The following is a 24430-nucleotide window of genomic DNA, read 5'->3' on the forward strand; positions in this document are numbered from 1 at the left end:
AAAACTGGATTCTAATCCCAGCTCTGCAATTTACTGACCAGGTAGCCTGAGTAATTCAGTTCACCTCTCTGAGTCCAAGTTTTCTTTCCTTGTTTTATTGAGGTAACATTGGTTTATAACATTGTATGTGACTCAGAGGTTTAAGACCACACCTCCACAGATGCATTTCCTCATACCAAACCCACCAATAAGGTTCCACTATATGCCTCCATTGTTTTTTCTCCTCTCCCCTCTTCTAGCCTCAATTTCACAGTCAGTTTTCTAGGTTTTGTTATTTGTTTGGTTTAATATGACTCATTATTTAGTTTCTTATATTCCATACATAAGTGAAACCAACCAATATTTGTTTTTCTCCTTTTAACTTATTTCACTTAACATTATGCACTTTCATTTTCATCCAAGTTGTCACAAGTGGCAAGAATTCATTTTTTATAGCTGAGTAATATTCCATTGTGCATATATGCCATATTTTCCCCATTTTCTCCTCTTCTTTGGACACTTAAGTTGTTGTTTGCATTTTTTTATTTACATATTTTTTTACATCATTGTTCATTTTTAAACAATATTTGCTTTTTTTCCCCCCTCAGGTGTAGTCCCCATAGAATTTCCTTCACCAGTTCATCCATGCACCATCACCACAGTCCCCTGGGGCACTTAAATTGTTTATATAACTTGGCTATGAAAATAGAACTGCTATCAACTTAAGAGTACATATATATTTTTCAAATTAATATTTTGCATTCTTCATATAGATGTCTAGGAAGGGAACTGTTCAATCATATGCTAGATCTATTTTCTTTTTTAATTAATTAATTTTTAATTGAGGTACAATTAGGATACCCCCATCAGATATTGCTACCATAGTACATTCACCACACACTCACCCATATTCTACTACCTTACTGTGTTTACTTTTTTGTTCTTAACACTCCTCTAACCCCTTCCCACCTTAGCACTTCAGTTCCGTGGCCAGCTACCAAGGGTTAGTTTTTAAACTTGTCTTTATCTGACTATTAATTTAGTTACTTTATATTCCACATATTAGTGACATCATAAATGGTACTTATCTTTCTCCTTTTGATTTTTTCACTTAGCATTATCCCTTCAAGCTCCATCCATGTTTCCACACTGGCATGAGTTTATCTTTTTTGATTGCTGAATAGTATTTCCTTGTATATATATACCATATCTCCTTTTATGCATAAATAAATAAATCTTTAAAAAAAACTGCACCAAATGTGCATCACAATTAATAAGTGAAAAAGTCATTAGGAAATAGAAAGATCTACATGAGCTGCTACTGTGATGCATGAGTGGACTATGGTTTATTTGAATCTTGAATACAGAAGGTAAGAATAAAAGGAATAACAGCTTGATATGTATCTAGGTACATATATAATAATAAATATATACTATTAATAAATACTAAAATGGTTGATGGAATATAGGATTGGAGAGGATTGGAGAGATACTACCTTGGAATTAGATTTTTTAGAGTCTCGGGAACCAAGCAGGGAAGTTTAGATTTTGTGCAATAAGCAAAATAAGAGTCATTTAATGCTCTAATACCAAGGTATATGTTACATGCTGAAAGCAAAGTTGTAGGAATATTATTCCAACAGTGAATTTGTGGGTAAAGAAGGCAAATTAGATCATTTTGAAAGCAAATGCAATTTCATTAAGGCAAGTGTGACCTGTTGGAGGTTTATATTAGTAAGTCTATGGAGAGCAACTGTAAGGTCATAAAAATGATATGAGTGTCTTCTGGGGGAGATTTGAATTATAACATTACTGATAATTATAGCAAAAATATCATGGAACATGATGAATTGTCATTTAAGCCAACAAAATTTATTTAGTGACATCTCTATGCCATGTGTCATATGACAACATATGTTGTCCTACATATGTATGTATAATAAATATATTATGTTTCATTCAGCTGTCATTTCCTACCAGACATCTTATTTCTCCAAATAAATTATCCATTTCTGCTAAACAGGACCTTATCTCATGTTTCTCATACATTATAGAATCTATCACTATAAAGGATATAAAGCTGGCATTTAATACGATCTTATTGTCTGGTTAAATAACTAAGGCCAGAAATATCAGAATACCAGTTCAAGTCCTAGATGAAGCTGACAGTGAATAAGAATGGAATTGACTTTCATTTATTGCTCCATACCTTACTAATAATAGAGTGGAAAATGTTTCAAACATACAAGTATAAAACTATGTTTCAGTTTTTCTTGTGATATTTAGTAGAACAAATTTCATAGATCTAAGACATCAACAGAAATAGTGAGAAAAGTTTTCTATTTGGGTATGTCTTTCTCTTTAAAAATGTGATCTTAAGAGAGGGTGTATAGAAGGGAGACAGAAATAAAAGAGTGGATCAGTCCAATCTTTCATAACAGCATATTTATTTCACCAGAAAAAGAAAATATTTTAAATGCACAAGAATAAAAAAAAAAGTCTTAATACCCTTCCTTGATAAGATCCAGGGATTTCATGTGAGAATAAAATGCACATTTACAGTAAGTTTAGATTTGGGGTAGAATTTCAAGCTCTTGTCCATCAACATATGATAATGGATGAATGTGACACTTGCATAATGGCACTTGTTTGAGCACTTTTAGAAAGAGCTAGAGAGTCTTTGCAGGGCATAAAGGGAGTGTAAAATTTAAGGATGTTTTCTTTTCAATGAGAAATAACACCTACTCAAAATAAGTTGGCAACTCCATGTTCAGAATCTATGTTGTTACTCTAATGTTCAGGAATGGTTAAGGAAGGCAAAGGAATCTCAAGGTCACTGGCAATAGTCTTTAGAGTATTCTTATAGGGCTTATCTGTGCTCACATGCCTAATTTTTTTCCAAGTGCAAAGAATGGCCACTTGCTTGAGACAGGCCCAGTGCCATCCTTTATTCAAGTTCCTTTATACTCCTCTTTTTAAAGAAGCTGTCAAGTTCTTTTTTCGCAGCTGACAGAAAAGGCCAAATCTGTGGTACAGGAAAGGAGACGCAAAAAGAAACTTTTTTGTGTTGATGTTTTACTAAGTGAGCTAAGGAGAATTTTAGAATCATGTAATTTACTCTGGAGGCATTTACTGTACATAGCTATAGTGATGGTAATTTCTTTCATTGTTGAAGTGAAAAGATAACCATCAATCAGTTGTCAATTGGTCAATTGCAGAAGTGATGAAAAGAAACTGGTAGGAACAATCACTTCTGTGGCTACCTAGACCATTTGGAGGCTTAAGAAAAGTATGGGAACTGGATTGCATTTTATAAAGGGATTGGATTACATTTCAAAAAGGTTAATAAGCATAACTTCCTTATAAAGAGTGGCTTTGCAGTTATACCTCTCAGGAAATGTATTTTAAAAATGAAAAATTAAAAAGACATGGGGTTACAAAAGTGAATTTTTCTTTATTAAACCAGAAATCAGGAAAGAAAGTACAAATAATCTTGAATTTCAGTCTGTTCATAATGGAGGAAATAAATATAGCTTACTAATAACCCTTTACATGAATTTTAGAACAAATCAGTGAAAATTATTTTATATGCATGCTTTGGTCTCAATCTTGGGCATTTCAAAACAATTAAGTTTCCAAGTATTTATCACATGAAATTGCAAGTTCAAGTTAATTTTGAACATTGTTATTAAACAAATATCTACAAATAATTCAATTTTTAAAACCTGTGAATGCTTACATAAAAGTTAAGATAAATGTAAAAATCATTAACTTGCATAAAGGCAAATGGCACTTTGGGACTTTGCTATAAGCAAGATTTCATTTTAATGTATCTTCCCTAAGAATAGCAAGGTTATTGATTTATTCTTAAGGAGAGTTCCCCACACACACAGTGTTGTGTGTGTTGTTTTTTTTTTTTTTTTACTGTGGTAGGTAATAAAAAGGATTACAGACCCCCAGAAGGATGAGATATCATCAGTTTGTAATCCAGCCCGTGGTTTCCTAGATACCGTATTGTCTATTCTGTTCCGCTATGTGAAAAATGTTGAATATCAACAATGGGTTTCAGTGCTGTATTGTTGAGTTTTGTATGAACTAATCTAGCTTCACTAAGAAAAAAAAAGAAAGAAAAGAAAAGAAAGAAAGAAGAAAAAAAAGAAAAAAAAAAGAACCACAGCTTTGGACAAAAGTCTATAGCCAGTGCATTTGAAACTCCCCTTGCACAAGGGCTGACTGTAGCTGGGGGAAGACAGTTTACTCATTTGCTCTCTCCTTTCATACAGTCAGCTGTTCCCTCTTCTCAGGTGTAGATCACCTATTATCATTTCACCTGTTTTGATTCTCTGATGAGCAAAGTCCCAGGACTTATCAGCTGGGATAGGCCTCATTTACAAGACAACTCTGTTCAGTATTTGGAAGGTAAGCTATTTGCACAACTTCTCTGCTATGGTGTGCTGGCCTAACTCTAGAACTTTGCAGCATATCACTTATTTTTAACTTTCACTTTTTCTTCTCTTTTCTTCTTTTGGAGAAAGAAAGCCTGACAGGTTTCTCCGGAAAAGTGGCCATCCATGGAATGAATGAAATGTTCCCTTTCTATTCCAGTAAGTAATTGACTTGTAACTAAAAATTGAACTGGCTGCTATGTCAATGCAATGCGAGCTGCTGCTGGCACAGGTGTTGCTTACTCTTTAGCCTGGAAAGAACAGGGGCTTAACCTGTGATTAAATTTCAAGTCAATTGACCTCAACATGATAGTGCATAATTCTCACTTGCCTATGGAATGACTTGGGTTCTTATTTTGACCCTGACTCTGGCACCTGTGTTTTTAATGTTTGGTGTAGCTAAAACTAGTGTTGTTCTTTTGGTTAGAAATAAAGTGGGTGGAGAACCGTTCAAAGTAAATAACAAATGTGGTCAGCTGACTAATTCTCTAATCCATTGCTCAGTGTGTTCTATTTCTTTAATGAATTAACTTTAAGTTCCTATAAATTATTATTTAAACTTCTCTTTTTAGAAGTATGAATTCATGGACAACCATTTTATTATGAGTAATACACAGTAAATCCCAATCAGTGAAGTACAAATAAGCAAAGGACATGAGAATTACGCTGCAGAGAACTGTCTGTCTGATGCTTAGCCTGGATTATGTAACCTATCATATGCTTTCTAAATATGCCTTGCACTTTAATAATTTTTAGTCCAAGGAAAAAAAATGACAGCATTGTTTTTCCTAATTTCTGTAAATAAAACAAAAGACTGTTTAACTCTAGCAAGATGACCCTATTGAAGCTTGGGAGACAAACCTATATCTTTCTCAAAAACAAAATAAAAATCATTGACATCTAAAATTACCATTTACACTTGAAGCTAGTCACCTCTCGCTTTATGTAAAATGGTTGCAGGCTACCAATCGGTCTGTAAGACCAAGCAGCCACGGATTGTTTTTCCTTCCTAGCTTCCTTTTAACCTGAGAATTAGAAGAAAGTGCTGCTGATTCTTGCTTAACCTTGCTTTTAGTGCCAGGCTGTGACCAGCTCTCTGTGAAACCATTTCTGACCCTCTGCTTGCAGTGGTGCGCCTGAATTTTTCCCCTTCCTTGCCCATCACTGTCAGTCAATTATAGGATTGAACTGAACCAGAAAATCTGGTACAGTCTGGTAATTAGTACAAAGGGTTTCCAGTCTAGTATAAAGACAGAGATGCAAGATCCCCAGCAGTCACAGAAATCGTTTTGATTGGTCATGGACATTGCCTTTTAGTGCTGCTTGGTGACTTCCTAAAGATATTGCCTCCTACCCTACAGGTCTTCTCCTTCAAGTACATTATGGGCCTTTTTTTATAGTCGTGTGTGTGTATGTGTGTGTGTGTGTGTGTGTGTGTGTGTTTCTTTTTTTAGATCCAACTTCTCCCATTTTTAGGCTGTCATTTTTGCCTATCAAACAGACACATTTTGACTTGCCCAACAAAGAACCAAGTTATCAACACTCACAGAAACTGACATTTTTAATTCAGCCTTCATTATGTCTTTGAATTATGACAGTAAAGTACAAAGACATTTTAAGAGTTTTTTCATTATTTTTTTAAATCCAGCATTGGGATGTTTATCTTTCTTTAGTATTCATATTTCCTTTTCTACCTTTATTCTCAGTAATATATAATTAGCATTATCAAAACCATCATCTATTATCCTTTATGACTTTTGACCTTTATTTTTTTAATGTCTCCAACAAGATTTCCTAAAATAAGTAAAATCTCCAGAAAAGATTTTAATGAAATACTTCAGGTTAATAAAAACAATGAAATAAATTAAAGCAATCTTTTAAAAACATCAATAGTGCACTTCTAGGCAAGTAATGAGTTATAAGATAAAAAAACAGCAACAAGATAAATTTCAGAAAAATTTATTTTGTAAGTCAAACTTGCATTGAATGGTAAGTGCCATTTTATAGTGTATATTTCATCATACATTCTCAACTACTACTTTGGAGTGCTTGGCTTAATATTAAAGCTATTTTTGGATTTTTTTTTTTTTTCAAAACCGAACATCCTCTTTGATTATAGATTACAATTACTCATTAGTCACACATTAGATACAAATGCATTTGGTAGTTGTCAATGTAACAATTGCCTGCCCCAAAAGATAGATATATGTATATCTAAGAAGTAATTTAAGGGCAAATTTAATGTCATACACTCTGTAAAAATTGCAAAAGCAGCAATGCCCAAAATAACAGAAACAAAAGAAAGACCAAGGTTTTTCATTTCCAAGAATGCTATCTTTAGAACAATTCCATCATGATTTTAGTTGTGATGCTTTTGTATTATAAATCTTCTAAAGAACCCTTTATTTACCCACATCTTAATGTAGCTTTAAATATCTGTTTTATCCTATGTACAATCTCTACAAAAGTAGTTAGTTACTATGTCTGCTACTGATTTTTACATGCCTGCTTTGCTATTAAATTTCAAAAAGGTTAATATTGCTTTTGTAACCCTGTCATGAGTAATGCATTTTCCCAGTAAACATGTCATAATTTTAAAGGCTGTTCACGAAGCAGTATTTCTGTTGCAATAGTTTTGCATTCATTTCTCTATTGTTTTTTTAACCATAATATAGTTTAATGCTTTGAAAAGAATACACATACTTATGTAATTAACACTCTTTGTTTTTAGAAAAACCTTGTCCATTAAAATCTAAGAATGTCTTAGAAAACTATATAAATGGGCAACTTTTCAGTGACAATATTTGAATTCAATTTTAATTCACCATCATCTATATCTTAAAATATATACTTAAAGTGGCTGAAGGAAAACACATTCTGTTAATATTTTTCTTACTTTATGTTCTAATGTAAAATATATATTGAAATTTAATGTCTATGGCATTGTTCTATATAATGTAGTAGCTGACTGCTGTGTGAGTCTGTTCACAGGCTTTAATAGGGACACAAGCATTCTTCTCGAACTCACTCTTACTCTTATAGGCAGAATTAAGACTTGTGAAGAATCCTAAAGGTTATCTAGCCTTATGGTTTTCAAACTGTGTTCCCCTGGGCTCTAAGACTCTTTGGGCATACTCAAAGTGTCATAAGTGTCCTCTAAATAGAGTATCTTTGATTATATCTGCTATGTCTATTATAGTTCCATGTAAAATGAGAATCCCATGCAAATAAAAATGTACTGATTGCAGCCATTTTATAGATAAGGAAAGAAGGGATTATTTAGGGTGCACACTGCCCAGTGACAATGTCAATTTTTCAACCCAATCTTTTATCTTTTAGTCTCAAGTTCATGTTACTAAACTACAATGAACTTTCTCTACACAGTGATGGGTCTTTGTGTAGTCATTCTATACTATATTAGTGAAAGCAAACACTAAGAAATCCAAAACCCTATATTCAAAATCAAGATATTTACTGTAGACATAAACTCTAGGTGATAAATGCAATTAACACATTGTAAACCAAAATCAAGCCCTTTATGTAGGTGAATTATTGTAACTAGTGGGTAAAATATTGATTCTTCTGTAGTACAGTGATATTTGGGGAGTATTTATTAAATTTTAACTGTGGTAAAAAAGCACATGACAGAATTTACCATCTTAACTATTTTTAAGTGTTAAGTTCAGTAGTGTTTTCTGTATCCACATTGTTGTGTTTGGGGATGTTTAACATGTTAGAAAGAAATTTAACTAGAACTTAATTCCAAAGAAAGAAAATAAAGCTGAATCAAGATGCTAATTATCCCAAGTCATGTTTTATGGACTACTATTCCTAAAATCTTTACCAGGTAAAAGAGTAACATGGTCAACCCATTTGGGAAAATCGGCATACTATGCACTCTCTTTAAGAAATTCACAAAGAAAATTTGTTTTGGAAAAACTCAGAAATCATAATGTAAAAAGCTCTTTCAACTTTGAATAATATAGAATATCCCAAACTGTTTTTCTATGGACTCTTTCCACCTTTCTTTGTAAAGTACTTATTTTTATTCTTCAGGACTGATGATTCATTGAAGACATTTGTTATTTATGTTAACTGGCTCTATTATTAATCCTTTGTCCTTATCTTATGGATAGGACATCCCATTAATTGACATCCAATTAATCAACAAATATTTAGGCACAGTCATAAAGATTGGGACTACAGTAATGAGTAAATTAGCTAGTCCCCCACACCTTACAGAGTTTATAGTCCTAGTCTAAAAGAGAAAAAGAAATTCAGAGAGCACAAGCAACATTAGCTATTTCTAGCATTCATAGTTTATCTGGCTGTGTTTGTTTAATTTTTCCTAATTCTAAAATGAGAGAAATGGCAATGTTTTAAAAAAGCATAACAACATTCCAGAAGTTTCAGAAATTTACAGTCTGTTCTTTGAATAGAGAGATGTCATATTTTCCTGATATCTTCGTGTGCATCAGCTACTAGACCTATGATGATTCTCTAGTAAGAGAGGGAGAAGGAAAGGTATGAAGGAGAGGTATGAGGAAAGAAAAGAAAGAAAGCTTAGTCTCTCCTTCTATTATTTCTCCTTACCTATTGATGTTATTTTCCATGTAAGAAGATCCCTTTCAAGTGTCAGCTCAAGATTTGGTCTGGTCAACAGTCTATATGTCATCAGTGTTTTTCTGATAATTCAAAGAGTATCTCTTAAACAGATTCAACTCTTGGTGATAACTATGAGTCTTACCTCTATTGGGAAATATTTTCTCTGATTAGCTATCTAACCTTATCTCTTAGTCACTTGCCTTTATGCTGGAGAATCTGTGTCTTCATGTGAGCATAAAATGTCCCGTAAGCAAAGGAAGAAATAGGGCTCATGGGCATTGACTGTGTATACATGGCTGTCCAAAACCATCCCATTCCTAGAACACCCACAAAAAATATAAGACATAGTCCTATCACAAGAAACTCTTGAAAGATTTATCTACTTGTTGCCCAGTTCTGTAATGTCCCATTTTCTTGTATGGAAGTGGCTTTAAGGGGTAACTACTGTATATATCACCTGAAAGTAAATATTATAGGTGACATAGAGATTTGGGGGGAAGGACATTTTGCAAGATTTAAACGGGAAAAGAAAAGGATTAGTAATTAAGAGAGAGAGAGAAAAGAACTTATGCCTACTTTGGTTGCTTAACTGAATTTTCTGTCATTGATTTGTCATAGGTTGAGTTCTGAAAATCTGCCCTGAGCTGAATTCTGAAAAAATGCAATTTTGTTTTGCTATTTCCTTCCTGTTCCTCCCAGCATTCCCTTCAATGAGAACAATGGGAGTTAAGGTCATTGCCAGAATACTGTGAGAAAAGAATTTAGAAAAGAATTTAAGATTTTCAAGTTAAAACTGGGAGCCATGTTTGTCTGGTTTTGTCTTCTAGTTAGCTGGAAACCAATTTTCTAATTCATTCTCCTTGCCATCATTTGCCTGTTGATATAGGCTAGGCCATGCAGTACTTGTCCCTTTTTATTCCTTTTAATTAACTTCTTAAACACAATTATGATCACTAGTATGGATTTCTGTTCTCTCTTCTCATCAAATCTGTTTGCATTATTTTTTATTTACATACTACTACCCTCTGCTGTGAATTAACAGTAACAAAAAAAATCTACTCGTCCCTTCCACCTCTTGAACTGGAGAAACAGTTAGCTAATAAGAGGCTAAATGAGCCTTAGTGTATAGAGAAGCTAGAATCCTTAAATTATTTAAATTGAAAAATGGCTGGTTTTACAATCAGAAAAAACTCAAGTGGACCTTAAGCCCTACTTGATTGTCCCCCCCTTATCTGGATGATCTGGTAATGACAGCTGGAGTTATCTGCCATCAGCATCTCTGTCCACAAAAGCTTCTACTCTCTCTGCTCAACTCTTCAGCAACCCTGGGGAGCTGGAGCTGTTTCAGGGGAGAGGGCCCTAGAGGATTGGAAACTTTATTAAAATGCAAAGCTTTTCCTTGAAAAAAATATAAAGCTCAGTAAAAAGAGATAGATCTAAAACCACCGAGCCAAAAATTTTCTGCAGGATGTGAAATTTCATAAACTGCCACCAACAGGCTAGGGTTTCAGTGTAAAATAAAACAGTGTAAAATAAAGAACAAGAGATAGAGGGGTAGAAAAAGGTTTCAACCTAAGTGGTGCAAATAATGACATGTGACAGACTAGTCCTTGCAATGTTCTGTCTCAGGAAGCAGCCCTGTAGAGTATGTTATGGGGAACAGTTGTGTGCCTTGAAAGATTAAGGCAGTATTCCTAAAACACATCTGATTTTCTCTTGGTAAGTTAATTAATTCTTGGGCTATCTCATGAATTTTCTGACTCTTTGTTATTAATATTTTAGTAGTTAGATAATAATGATAGTAATAGGAATAGTTCAAAAGTAATAGGGCTCTATCACATTTTAGTCTGAAAGTGGCTCTTCACTTGTCATATGACAATGAAGGCTCTAATCCTCAAAATATATGTTAAGTGTACCTGCCCAATTTGATCCATTATACTGTAAAGTAATTAAAATTTTATGTTTACTTGATACTTTGTGAAAGGACTATACATATAGCACTCACTATTAAGTTGAGAGGTTGAGATGAAAATCAAAGCACTAATGTATAGAGTAATCAAGTAAGTTATTATAAACAAAAAAATTAGTAATACAATTAAACCAAGATTAAGGTGATTTTAATTTGAGTGTAATAAGCTCTTCATAAATCCTCTCCCCTTATTTTGCTTTCAGATTCCTTACTAAAGAAAATGACCAAGCACAAAAAGTCACAAATAACATTAAAAATAGCTCAATACTAAAAAAAACCCAACACAACAGAGTACTATATTTTGTTGTGCACTTCTCTGCTTTGAAAAAGATTCTCAGGAGAGATTTATTAATATCATCATCACCACCAAATGATTTAATATTCATCTTCAAGTATCATTTTCCCTTCCGCTCAGGAACTTTGAAAAGGAGAAAAAAATGAAAGTGTTGGCCGAAATTACCCAATTGGTAATTTCTGTTTTTATGCAACTAGCAAGTTTAGCAAATGAAAAAGTTAAATGAAGTAGCCCATTCCTTTATCTCTAGAAGAAGTCATTAAAATTACTGGTCAGATCATAATTACCCCAAATATCAGGAGGAACCCCTAAATATGTAAAACTTTTCCCCTTATTTTTTCCAAAGATATTGTACTTACAATTGACATGTTTGTAAACTGATTTTTATATGAGGAAAAATTGGGAGAATTACTTTATCTGTGTATTTGTTTATTTTCCATTCAGAGATAACTTAAGGTGTGACCTTCTAAACACACTTTCTTCTCCATGTAAGAAAACAAGGTCCTCTCTATTTCCAAAAGATACTGGGGGCCTCCCTGGTGGCGCAGCGGTTGAGTGCTGGGCTGCGAAGCTGCCCGCAGCCTCTGCAGCGCCCTTAGATCCCCGGCCACAGGGGAGGGTCCCACATGGCGCGCAGACCTCTCCTGCGGCCCGCTGCTCCCCTCAGCAGTGTACCTCAGTCCTTCTGCCTGTTCTGCTCCCTGCTCTGGCTCTGGTGAATTCTCTCACCCTCCCACGCTTCTGACTGTACCCAGTGCTTGTATAAATAAATTAAAAAAAATCTTTTAAAAAAAATAATTCCAGCATTTAAAAAAAAAAAAAAAAGATACTGGGTACCAGAACACAAAGAGGTCCTTTAGTCTGGTTCACCCCTGCATTCCCCATTAGTATGCATGGTACAAACTTGAGGCTCAGTCAAGAACTTCTTTGACTTGGGAAGCTGGTTTTCCCAAAACCCAATTTTTGTTCCACAGAAACACTCATGTCAAATGGTGTCTCTATTGTAATTGTAATTCTACCATGTTTTTCCATTCAGGACAGTATATGGAGTGCAGGTGAGTGAAAGGAATGCTTTTACAAGAATAACCTTGAGCTTGCTAGAATTAATTCTTAATTATCTTAAATTTGCAAACCTCAGAACTGTATTATTGCACATTTTTAAAATTTTTTTATTTTTGCATAAAAGTATTAGGGTGCAGGCCAGAGGTGCAGGAGGTGAGAGGATTTACCAGAGACAGAGTGGGGGTAGAACAGGTGGATCTACTGAAATACACTGCTGAGGGGAACAGTAGGCAAGACAGGAGAGATCTGTTGTGCCATGTGTGTCAGCGCCCTGGCTGAGGATTGAACTCAGGCTGTAGGGGTCATAGCGCTAGGACTTAACCCCTAGGCCACAAGGAGGCCCTATTTCACATTTCTTATAACATATCTCAGTCACAGCTGATCATGACACAACAGAGCCTCATCATAGTGGGGCTAGAAAATATCCATTAGCAAAATTGGAAGCCAAACTGTGAGAGTTACTTAAGTGATAGATCCTTAGATCTTGATGCTAACCTGAGAAGGGACTCTGAACCAACACTGTCTTTTAGGATTCTTTCAGTAAATGATAGGACCATATCATACTGCTCTGTTTCTTCAGTCTGTGCCTCTTCCTACTGTGTTGTTTCAGCAGCCTCAATTTTATGGGGCAGGATAGAACAGAATGTGTTTACATAAAATGGAATTTAAATAGCCTTTAAATGCCAAAATATTGTTAATAGCATGAAATTAGTTATATGCACTATGACTAACTTCCTGTCTTTTTATTAACTGTATTTTTAGAATGTGTTAATTTAGATTTACATTGAAAAAAATTGTTTGAAATTTTCAGTGTTCAAAGTGCAATCATTCTCTGGAAAGTTTTTTAAAAGCCCAATATTGAGACTCTACCCCAGACTCATTGACTCCGAATCCCTGCTGCTGAGATCCTGGCATCAGTAGGTTCTGAAGATCTGTAGGTGACTCCAATGTGTAACTAAGGTTGGGAACCACTGGTCTAAAAAAGGGATAAGGGAGACAGAGGGAGAACATTATAGGGAGAAATTAAGAAATTGTGGTCTTAAACTATAATTGGTGTTATTTAGATTTGTCAACCTGATGTTCTGAGAGCTGCCAAGAATACTGGAGATGGGCCTACGATACTTCCAAATAGCTATCACTTCCTGCCTCTGTGCATCTGTTCTTAGAACCTCATAATCCTGTGAGCCAAGGCTACAAAGAAAGCAGTGACTTCATCTTAGAGAATTCTTTCAAAACTGATTCAGTAAAACCAGCCTCTACTTCTCTCTTTAGAGGCAGTTAAAAGTAGAGTTCTTGGCCTACTGCAAACATCCCCAAAATAAATTCCAAAGAGAGTTTTTAAAAAAATAATCCAGAACATCTATTGTAAGCAAAGTGTTCACTTAACCCTCACTACATCCTGGGAAATAGGTATTAGATGTGTCTGTCTCCATTTGACAGATGAAGATACTGAGAAACAGCAACATAAGAAAACTGTGCAAGGTCATACAGCTAATGTGTGCCAACGTCTGAAATCTTCACTCTAAGGCAGATGGAAAACAGACCAAGGGTCACCACAGCTATTCATGGACAGCTGTCTGTGTCAAAAGAATCTTCCATTCTTTAGGTAGAGAATCAAATTAGTATGCTAATTGAGTTCCTTGCTAGTATGTGTAAGCAAGCATTATACTCACAGACATAGAAAAGCATCTAAGTATTCACACACCAGTATGGTATTTGTCCTCTTTTGAAACACCATCACTACTTCTTATGACCAATTTAAGTCTATTGGAGTTTCTTTGATGAAAAAAAAATTAGGAATAACTATGAGAACCCAGTATATGTATCTAAGCTCAAACTTTCTTAGAACCTTTGAAAACAGGGTATGACTTCTTCTGATAACATTTCTGAAAATGGAATTCTTCTTGAGGTCACTTTATACATTCTCCCTAGGATGCCCTAGAATGTAGTAATATGATATGAATTTGGCATCAACCCCAAATGCATAAAGACATCTGTTTCCTATTTTGTAAACCTTTTCCCAACTGAAAGTTGCTAGCTTCCTAAGAAAACAGCCTAAGATGGGACCAACCCTCAACCAGTTTGATGAAAGCAGTTTATCTTTATTTACTCATCAAGCATTAACTTGTGTCTGTTACATGCTAGGCACTATTGTTCCACCCATTTCATTTCCCAACTTCCTGGCACTCTTTTTCCCTCTTCCTGTCATACCTCTGTCCCTCTCCTATCTGAGCTAAAACCTGGTCTCGGAGCCTTCTTTCATATGAAGGTAAAAGTGGTTGATAACAGCTAAAAAAGTATTATGATTTTCAGGATTATATGCATTTTAACAGGGATCAACTCCTTTAAGCTAAATGTGCCTTGCTCTTGTGATAAAATTACAGGCAATGGTTCCCTGGAGACTGCTGAAGCCCTTTCCAATCTTGCCACTCACGTGGCAGCCTGCTGCTCTCCAGAGGTCAGGTTCATGCCTTTTTATGTTTTTATTCCAAATGCTTGGCACAGTGACCAGCATATTTGGCATTCAATAATGAAGGAAGCTCTGGCCGAGGAAAACAAGTTGCAACAATAAAGATGCCCAGATGAATGGGACGATGCTGAATTTGTTTTGAGTCAAAATGTCATGGGGAGAGGTCAGATAAAAGCAGTAAAAGGAGATAACCTAGTGTCATCATCTGAACCCTCCGTGAAGCCAGTGTCAGTTTTGAGAAACTCCTGGGAATTCCAGTAAGCTCTGGGATCTACAGATCTGGTTTTACTTAGTAGATCTGTATATTTCAATTTGAGGCATTTGAGTTGCCCTGAAATTAGTAAATGATTTATTCAGAAAAATATTTATAGTACACCTTACTATGAACCGAGAGAGAGGCTGAGCACTGTGGCTATAGCAGTACAAAACCAAGTTCTTGCACTCATGGTGTCAACCTTCTACTTAAAGAATCTGATGTGAACCTATTAATTATATAATTCATTATTTAATTGGAATCATTTTACATGCTACAAAAGGACAACTGCAGGATACCAAAAAAGCATTGAATAGGAGGACATGTCCTAATACAGAAGGTCAGGCAAATGTCCTCAGAAAAAAATTAATTGGAGCTAATTCCTGAAGGATGGATAGGTGTTAGCTAGACAGAGAATTCATAAAAGGAGTGGAGTTTTCTGACACCTTTAACATGTGATACACTAAGGTTAATCCTCAGGTCAATCTTCTCCCTGAGAATTTTTTTGATTCCTTTTCTTGATGTTATTCATGTAGAAAACGTTTTCAGATCTTTGTAACAAACTGTCTATTCAAGACTCTGGATTCAAAAAAAGGAAAACATTGACATAGAGAAAGAAATCATTTCCACATATGCCAACAACTTCATGAGGCACACACAAGTGTGCTGTGATCACATCCATTACTACTATTTCTCTACACTCTCACCTATTTCATTAGCATGTACGCCCATATGACATGCTCCATCAGTACACAGAAGGCCAGCAACTTTCAAATTCTGAAATTTCCACAGACAATGGCTCTGTCTGGGAACCTTCAGTAAAAACAAAAATTAGGAAAAAGGAAATGAAAACCTCAGAGAAAGTCTGATATGTGGAAGAATTATTTCAATAACCCCACCTACCTTTCTTTTATTTTTTAAATATCCTTACTTTTTCATAATATAGGATTTCTTCCCTCAGGGTGGTCACCACAGTTTTCTCACCACCAAAGTGCCCACAGTCCTCCTCCATAGTCCACTGTGCTCTCTCCCTCTCCTTCCCCTTCTGAATATCTCAGATTTAAGGTCTGCTTTCAAGGATCAGTCTCATAGTTTGTCTTTGTCTGATCTTTTGTTTGGTGTCTCATATAAGTGAAACCATCCAAAATTTATCTCTATCCTCTGGTTGACTTCACTTAAATCCTTTCCAGTTCCATCCATGTTGCCACAAATAGCATGAGTCTGTATTTTTGACCACTGAGTAGTAGTCCATTGAGTATATATACTACTTCTTCTTGATCCATTCATCTATTCTGGGGCATTTAGGTTAATTCCATATCTTGGTTATTGTAAATAGTGCTGCGGTAAACAATTGAGTGCAGGTTTCCTTTTAAATTAGTGTTTTTGTGCTCTTTTGGTAGATATCTAGTAGTGGAATTGCTTGGTCATATGGCAGATCCATTTTTAGTGTTTGAGGAATATCTACAAAGCTTTCCACAGGGGCTGGACCAGTATACATTCCCACCAACAATGTGATGGAATTCTTTTATCTCCATACCCTTGCCAGTACTTGTTTGTATTTTTGCCAAACACAAATGTTGGCAAGGATGTGGAGGTAAAGGAACTTTTCTACCCTACTGATTGGAATGCAAAATGGTCCAACCACTATGGAAAGCTGTGTGGAGGTTCCTCAGACTACTAAAAATGGAGCTACCATATGACCCAACAATTCCACTCCTAGGAATCTACCCAAAAGACACAAAAACATTAATCCAAAAGTATACCTACACCCCTATGCTTATTGCAGCACTATTTACAATAGGTAAGATAAGGAAACAACCCAAATGCCCAAAAATAGATGACTGGATCAAGAAGATGTGGTATATATACACAATGGAATATTAATCAGCAATCAAAAATGATAAATTCATGCTATTTGCAGCAACATAGATGGAGCTGGAAGGGATTATGCTCAATGAAATAAGCCAGAATGATAAAGAAAAATATCAGGGGGAAAAATAAAGAATCAGGAAAAAATTGATAATTATAATAAATTAAAAAATAAAATTAACAGGCAACTATAAATCAGAGATATTCTGCAGGGGAGGGGAATGGAGAGAGGTCAAAACAGGAGAGGGAAAAGCACAAGGGACTATGGTGATGGTGCACAGGTGAATTGTTGGTGGGAATTTTACAGGGGCTACACCTAAGAGAAGAAAGCATACATTTTACAAAAAGGAAGAATGACGTAAAATATATATAAAATTAAATTTTAAAAAATATGGGCCATTGTCACAGGCATGAGATGGTATCTCACTGAGGTTTTGATTTACATTTCCTTGATGATAAGTGATGATGAACATGTTTTCACATGTCTCTTGGCCATCTACATGTCTTCTTTGGAGAAGTGCCTATTTAGTTCTTCTGCCCATTTTTTGATTGGGTTATTTCTTTTTGTTTAGTTGTATAACTCTTCATAGATCTTCAATATCAGCTGCTTGTCAGATGTATGGTATGCAAATATCAATATTTTCTCCCATTTAGTAGAGTGTCCCTTTGTTTTGGTCACTGTCTCTTGCTATACAGAAATTTTTAGTTTGATATATTCCCAGTTGTTTATTTTCTCCTTTGTTTTTCTTGTTGCTGGAGATGAATCCCAAAAGATGTTTCTCAGGTTTATGTCATGAAGTGTTTTACCTATGTTTCCATCTATATATTTTATGGCTTCAGGTTTGACATCCATTAGAAAATCCCTTCCAGTTCCATCCTTCTTGCCACAAATAGCATGAGTCTGTATGATTGATCAATGAGTAGTAGTCCATTTTTATCCACTTTGAGTTGATTTTTGTGTATGGAGCGAGATAATAATCTTGTCTCATTTTTTCACATGTGGCAGTCCAATTTTCCGAGTGCCATATATTGAATAAGGTTTTCTTGTTCCAGTGTATATACTTCACTCCTTTGTTATAGATTAATTGTCCATAAATTGTGTGGTTTTATTTCTGGGATCTCAATTTTAGTCCATTGGCCTATGTGTCTGTTTTAGGTACAGTACCATGCTGTTTTAATTATTATGGCTTTATTGTATAATTTGAAGTCCATTTTTTTTGGTGTGGAGCCTCAACTTTTTCCCTTTTTAGTCAGAAGAGCTTTGGCTCTTTGGCATTTTTTATGGTTCCATATGAATTTCAGTAATCTTTGTTCTATTTCTTTTAAGATTTTTTGGGGGGATTTCATTGAATCTATAAATAGCTTTGGATAGGATCACAGTTTTGACAATGTCCATTCTTCCTATCCATGAGCAGGGAATATTTTCTCATTTCTTTGTGTCTTCTGTTTCTTTTAAAAATGTTTTATAATTTTCCTTATATGGTACTTCACCGTCTTTGTTAGATTTATTCCTTAATTTCTTCTTCTTTTAGTTCTTTATTTGTTTATGGAAGGCAAATTATTTTTGTATGTTGATTTTGTATCCTGAAACTGCTGAACTGGTTTATTGTTTCAATTAGTTTTTCCATGGAGTCTTTGGAGTTCTTTATGTATATTATCATATCATCTACAAATAATTATAGTTTTGCTTTTTTTCCCAATTTGGATTCCTTTTATTGATTTCTCTTGCCTGATTGCTCTAGCTAGTACTTCTGGCACTATTTTGAATAGTAAGTGTAAGAGTAGATATCCCTGTCTTGTACAAAATCTTAGTAGAAAGGTTTTTAGTTTTTCACATTGAGAATGACACTAGCTGTGGGTTTTGTCATATGTGACTTTTATTATGTTATTATATGTATAGTTTATTCCCAGTTTTTCAAGGGTTTTCATCATATATATATATATATATATATGCTGAATCTTATCAAATGTTTTGTCAACATCTATTTGTATGATCATTTTAGTTTTTCTTCTGTTTTTTTTTTTTTTCAAGATTTATTTATCTATGCATACAAGAGCTGGGGTACAGGCCAGAGATGTGAGGGGTAAAAGGATTCACTAGAGACAGAGTGAGGAGCAGAACAGGAAGATCCACTGAAATACACTGCTGAGGGGAGCAGGGTGCGAGACAGGAGAGCTCTGCTGCACCATGTGGTCACCTCCCTGGCTGGGGATCAAACTCATGCTGCAGTGGCTATGGATTGCTTCATAGTGCTGTGTCTTAACCCCTTGCACCACCAGGGAGGCCCCAGTTTTTCCTTTTGGTTGATGTGGTATATTACATTGATTGATTTTGGGATACTGAACCCTCCTTTTTTCTCTGGTGTAAATTCTACTTCATCATGTATATAATCTTTTTAATGCATTTTTGTATTTGGTTTCTTTGATATTATTGAGGATTTTTGCATCTGTGTTCATTAGGGTGACTAGCCTATAGTTTTCTATTGTCTTTTTTTGGTTTTGGTAGTAGTATAATGTTGGATTCAAAATATGTCTCTAAGAATCTGTCCATTTTGTCTAGCTGGTTGACTTTGTTTCCATATAAATGTTTATAATAATCTCTTATTCTCTGAACCACCTTTCTTTTATATGGAATCAGTACTTTGTGGTTTTGCAAAAGACATCATGCTATTTTATGTATCAGCTTCCCTTGGCCCCCTTCTTCAGCTAATTAAATTTGTTCCTAAAAACTCAGTTCTAGCATGTTATCCTCTTACCCCCATGTCAATCTAATTTAGACACTCCCCTCCTTTGTACTCTCATAGCATGCTGCAGGTATCTTATCACAGCTATATTATAATAATTGATTTACTTGTCTAACTCATCTACTTGAGGGAGTAAGTTTCTTAAGGACAAACTCATGTTTAAATCATATTTGTACCCTTACTCCCTAACAGAGTACTTAAAAAATCCACTAAATGAATTAATATTTGTGGATGAGAGTTACTTTTCCACTGCTAACCTCTGGAGAAACAGAAAGACTTAGAGTTTTGCATATGTAGTAAACAAGGCTGACTTTGTATGGAAATAACTTTTGCCCCAGGTCAGTCTGATATTCATTTATAAATATACCTATTGTAGTTACTTAAGTGGGTTGTTGCTCTGTAGTCTTCCTTTGAGAATAACTTAAGAACTAAATCCACCAGTTTACATGGTCCCATTGGTCAATATATCAATCAAGACAAAGATTGGTTTCAATGGTCAACACTGAATAGACTACTACTCTATACTCAAGTCTGGGCTTTTAGTTAATGCATTTAAAAAATGTCCATATTTCATATTATAAGTGGCATACTTTCCAAGCTAGAAGCAAGGAAAGATTAAACTATGCCAAGAAAGTATTTGTCAATTAGTATTTAAATATTTATTCATTGAGTAAATGAAAGGATGCATTAGTAAAGGAATAATTGAACGTCCTGAATGAATATAGTGCAATCCACAGGAATCATCAAGTCATAAGTTAGAATAAGGGACTTATTATTACTGGCAAAACAACAAAGCCATAAAACACAAAAAATAAAACCTATCAAAATGTCACATTTTTCAACCATACAGGATCCAAATGTTATTCAAATGGTAAAAAAGAAAAATACTAATCTAAAGGAGACAAAAGTTTGATATATGAGAAGAATGTATTATAAATTCCAGTGAAATCCACAATAAAACTCAGTCTTTCTACACACTCATAGACACACACACACAAACACACACACACAGAATTACCATCCTCACAAACACACAAGTCATGGTTTGTCTTGTTATTTGTTTTTCTGGAAATAATCTTGATTTGAAAAAGAAGTTAGAATAAGAGGCAAGTTCATTCCAACTAAATCATCCTCCTGCCTTCTGTGCCTGTTATTTTTCAAGATAGGCAAAATTGCCACCTCTTCTATGAAAACCCTTTTTGATTCTCTGTAGCCCCCACGAGTGGCCTTCTTCCTGTGCATTACCACTACAGCTTACCTCTTCCTCTCTTTGCACTTAATTTCTCTTTTATTAATGTTGCCTATATCTGTCCTCCTTCAAAAGAGGAGTTTTGAAAGAGAAGTTGTGTGTCATTTATCTTTATTCCCATCCTTCCTCTCTTCTCCATTTTAACCCAGAACCTGGCAAAAAGAACTCAGAAAATGTTTGTTTCATGGAGGAAGGAAAGAAGAAAAGCAGAAAAAGAAGGAGGACGTTTGTTCCTGAAGAAAAGACCATTTGTCTTCTTTCTTCAATATATTTTATCTTTCCAGAATCACTGGGCAGCCTTCACCTTTTCCCCACTCCCAGACTGAAGGGTCTGTGCCCTGTAACACCTTACTTTGGCAAAAAGCCCAAATTCCTTCTCCAATCAGCTGAGTCATATTCAGTTTTCTTTGTGGTTCATTCATGCTTTTCCCCTTCATTGACACATTAACATTTCATGGTGAGTGGGTCCTGTTTGGCTGGCAGCCCCCCTCAGCCCCCACACCTCTAAGCTGTCCTCACTTCACTAGTTCCCAATTGCCTGCCTCTCAGGGAGCTGAGTCATCATCATATTTAGAGAGAGGCTGTTTGCTGTTGCCATACCTAAGTTTTAATAATTAACAGCATGAAGCAAACTCAGGGAATGAGAGAACTCAGTTAGAGGAAAAACACCCAGTTTGTTTTAAGAAAAGAGAGAAATACAGAACTGGACAGATCTTGTATCTACTTAATTTGGTATCTTGTCAGAACCTATTATTTTTATTTTTCTTAAATGCCTATATATCTCTTATCTCCATGTCCTCTGCAGTAGTGATTCCCAATTAGTTTCTAGTTCAATCTTATTTTTTTGGTCATCAATTTGTAGTTTTACCTCAAAATAGCAATAATTTCTGTACAAACTGAGTAATTAAAATGTATAGCATCTGTAAAGTAGGGCATGCAAGGATTTCTGTTTGTTGACTTCCAAAAGGAAATCACACACACATACACACACACACACATGCACACATAGTTGTTACAAGGTTAGCATTTTAGGATTTACTTTTGCACCTTAGGTCCTTAGTAGGTGTTCAATAACTCCCTGCTGACACACTGATTAGTTTTAGGAGCTCCCTGTTATTTCTAAAAAGACAACATTTTCCAGACTTTTTTGACCAACAAATGAAACTTACGTGTTCTTAAATCTGTCGAAATAGAATAATTCATATTGTGAGGTTATTTATTACCAGCTAGACCCTCATCTTGCGCTACGGGGCTCTGATAATCACCTATTTCAGAAGCCATTAGCCTTCTGTGTGTTGTAAAGCACTCTTCACTGTAACGTGTCTATGCCTTTGTATTCTAGCAGGAGGAATGGTGTATACTGAAGTAACAGAACTGTGTTTCCCAAGTAAGAAAGTCTTTGATGCACAAATAGTACATTAAACTGCTTTTATTGGATAGTGTTGAAATTAAACAGTGTGTAGAATGTCCTGCCCAGGTATGGGAACATATAAAGCCTTTGAGAATATGTACATTAATTCAAATTCTTAATATTACAGAAACACAGTGGTATATGAAAAAGAACACGTTGAAAGAATGTAACAGCCAAGGCTGAGGCACTTAACAGGAGGGCAGCAGGAGCTAAATTTAATTTATTGATTTTAGAGCCACTGTTTTTAAAAAAAGAAGCAAAATATTGCTTTTACTGTTTTCAGATAATAATGACTGTTGTTGCAAATTATAAAATTTAATTAGCTATATAAATGCCAGGGGAACAAATAGTGTCTATTGTCTTGATATCTTTCCAGAAATTAGTCTTTTAAAATAAATTTGCCATATTAATCATCTAAAAATATTTTTGATCACTGAATTAATAGTTTGCAGCCTGTTTTCAGGTACTCATTGCCATAGGTGATTGCTTCTTAATTACTACATGGGCTCTTTCTATTCACTCATATTAATTCATGTTTTCTGGCACAGTCCCAAAAGGCAGCCTTGCCCTATATCTTCTAATTACTTCTATAATTGAATTTGCCCACTTTTTCTAACCTATTTTTTAAACTGACTGTGTTTGTTCATGGTTTATTGTGTCTTTTTTGTGTCAGTTCTCTGCAAGCAGAATGTACATTGATTCTTTCCTCGTTTCTCATTAATTTTCAAGAGCTCTGCTGCATGTCTGTTTTTTCAGTCTGTCAGACCTATTGCTAGACCAAAAAAAAAAAAAGACTCTTATTATTAAAGGTTAGGTAAAATAGACTGAAGTTAATTAATTCATTAGTAACTCTGAGCCAATTACTGAAGCCTTCTCTTATTTATATACTTGTTAACAAGACAGAAATGAGAAAGGCCAATTACAGGCACATGTCCTTCAGAAGTTCAGCAAACCCAGAACTTATACATTTGTTGCCATCCCTCCAAAACATATTTCAGTTTATATATCAGATGTGTGAAATTGAACTTTTAAAAAATGTTAACTAACATATTATTTTTATTAATAAACTTTAGATCTTTGCCCACCCAGATATATTTAATAAATTCTTCTACAGTTATCTCAAGGAATATTGCTTAGGCTTACAGCCATTGCAAAAATAGAAGAAATTTGTCTTATTTTTTGGTTTTCACTATTCTTCCCAAGCTATTAAGCTCTTCGTTATTGAAATAGTTGATTAAAATAACCAATTATTTATAATCAATTGATAATTGACTATCGAGTCTCATGTACTAGAACTCTCTATAGTATGGCCTACTTGCTTTTTTTTTTTTTTTTTTTAAATATTTTTTTTTTTTTTTTTATAGAGGCATGTTTTATTTATTTATTTTATTTGTTTGTTTGTTTTGTTTTTACATGCACTGGGTACAGTCAGAAGCGCGGAGGGTGAGAGAATTCACCAGAGCCAGAGTGGGGAGCAGAGCAGGCAGAAGGACTGAAGTACACTGCTGAGGGGAGCAGCGGGCGGCAGGAGAGGTCTGCGCGCCATGTGGGACCCTCCTCGGGTGGCCGGGGAGCAGCCGGGGATCGAACCGGCGCTGCAGAGGCTGCGGGCAGCTTCGCAACCCAGCGCTCAACCGCTGCGCCACCGGGGAGGCCCTGGCCTACTTGCTTTTGCCAAAACTTCACAACATGTGGAAAGGCAATTTCTTTATCACATTTCCCCCTGGTGATCTGTAACATAAATAAATTGAGCTGCTTCCTTATACAAACTACCTGCTTTGTTATACAAACTACCTGCTAGTACATGCTGTATTCATTACTTTCCCTTCCCTACTTCAGAAATATTGTGTTACTTTAATAGGTGTTAGCAGGGCCTCCCTGGTGGCGCAGGCAGTTGAATGCAGCACTGTGAAGCTGTCCCCAGCCTCTGCAGTGTGGGTTCAATCCCGGCCAGCCAGCAAGAATCCCACATGGCGAAGCAGGCCTCTCCTGTCTCACCTGCTGCTCCTCTCAGCAATGTGTTTCAGTCAGTCTGCCTGTTCTGTTCCCCACTCTGTCTCTGGTGAATCTTCTCACCCT

Source organism: Talpa occidentalis, unplaced genomic scaffold (genome assembly GCF_014898055.3).
Source record: "Talpa occidentalis isolate TD23 unplaced genomic scaffold, MPIMG_talOcc4v2.1 talOcc4.4, whole genome shotgun sequence".
In the NCBI taxonomy this organism is placed as follows: Eukaryota; Metazoa; Chordata; class Mammalia; order Eulipotyphla; family Talpidae; genus Talpa; species Talpa occidentalis.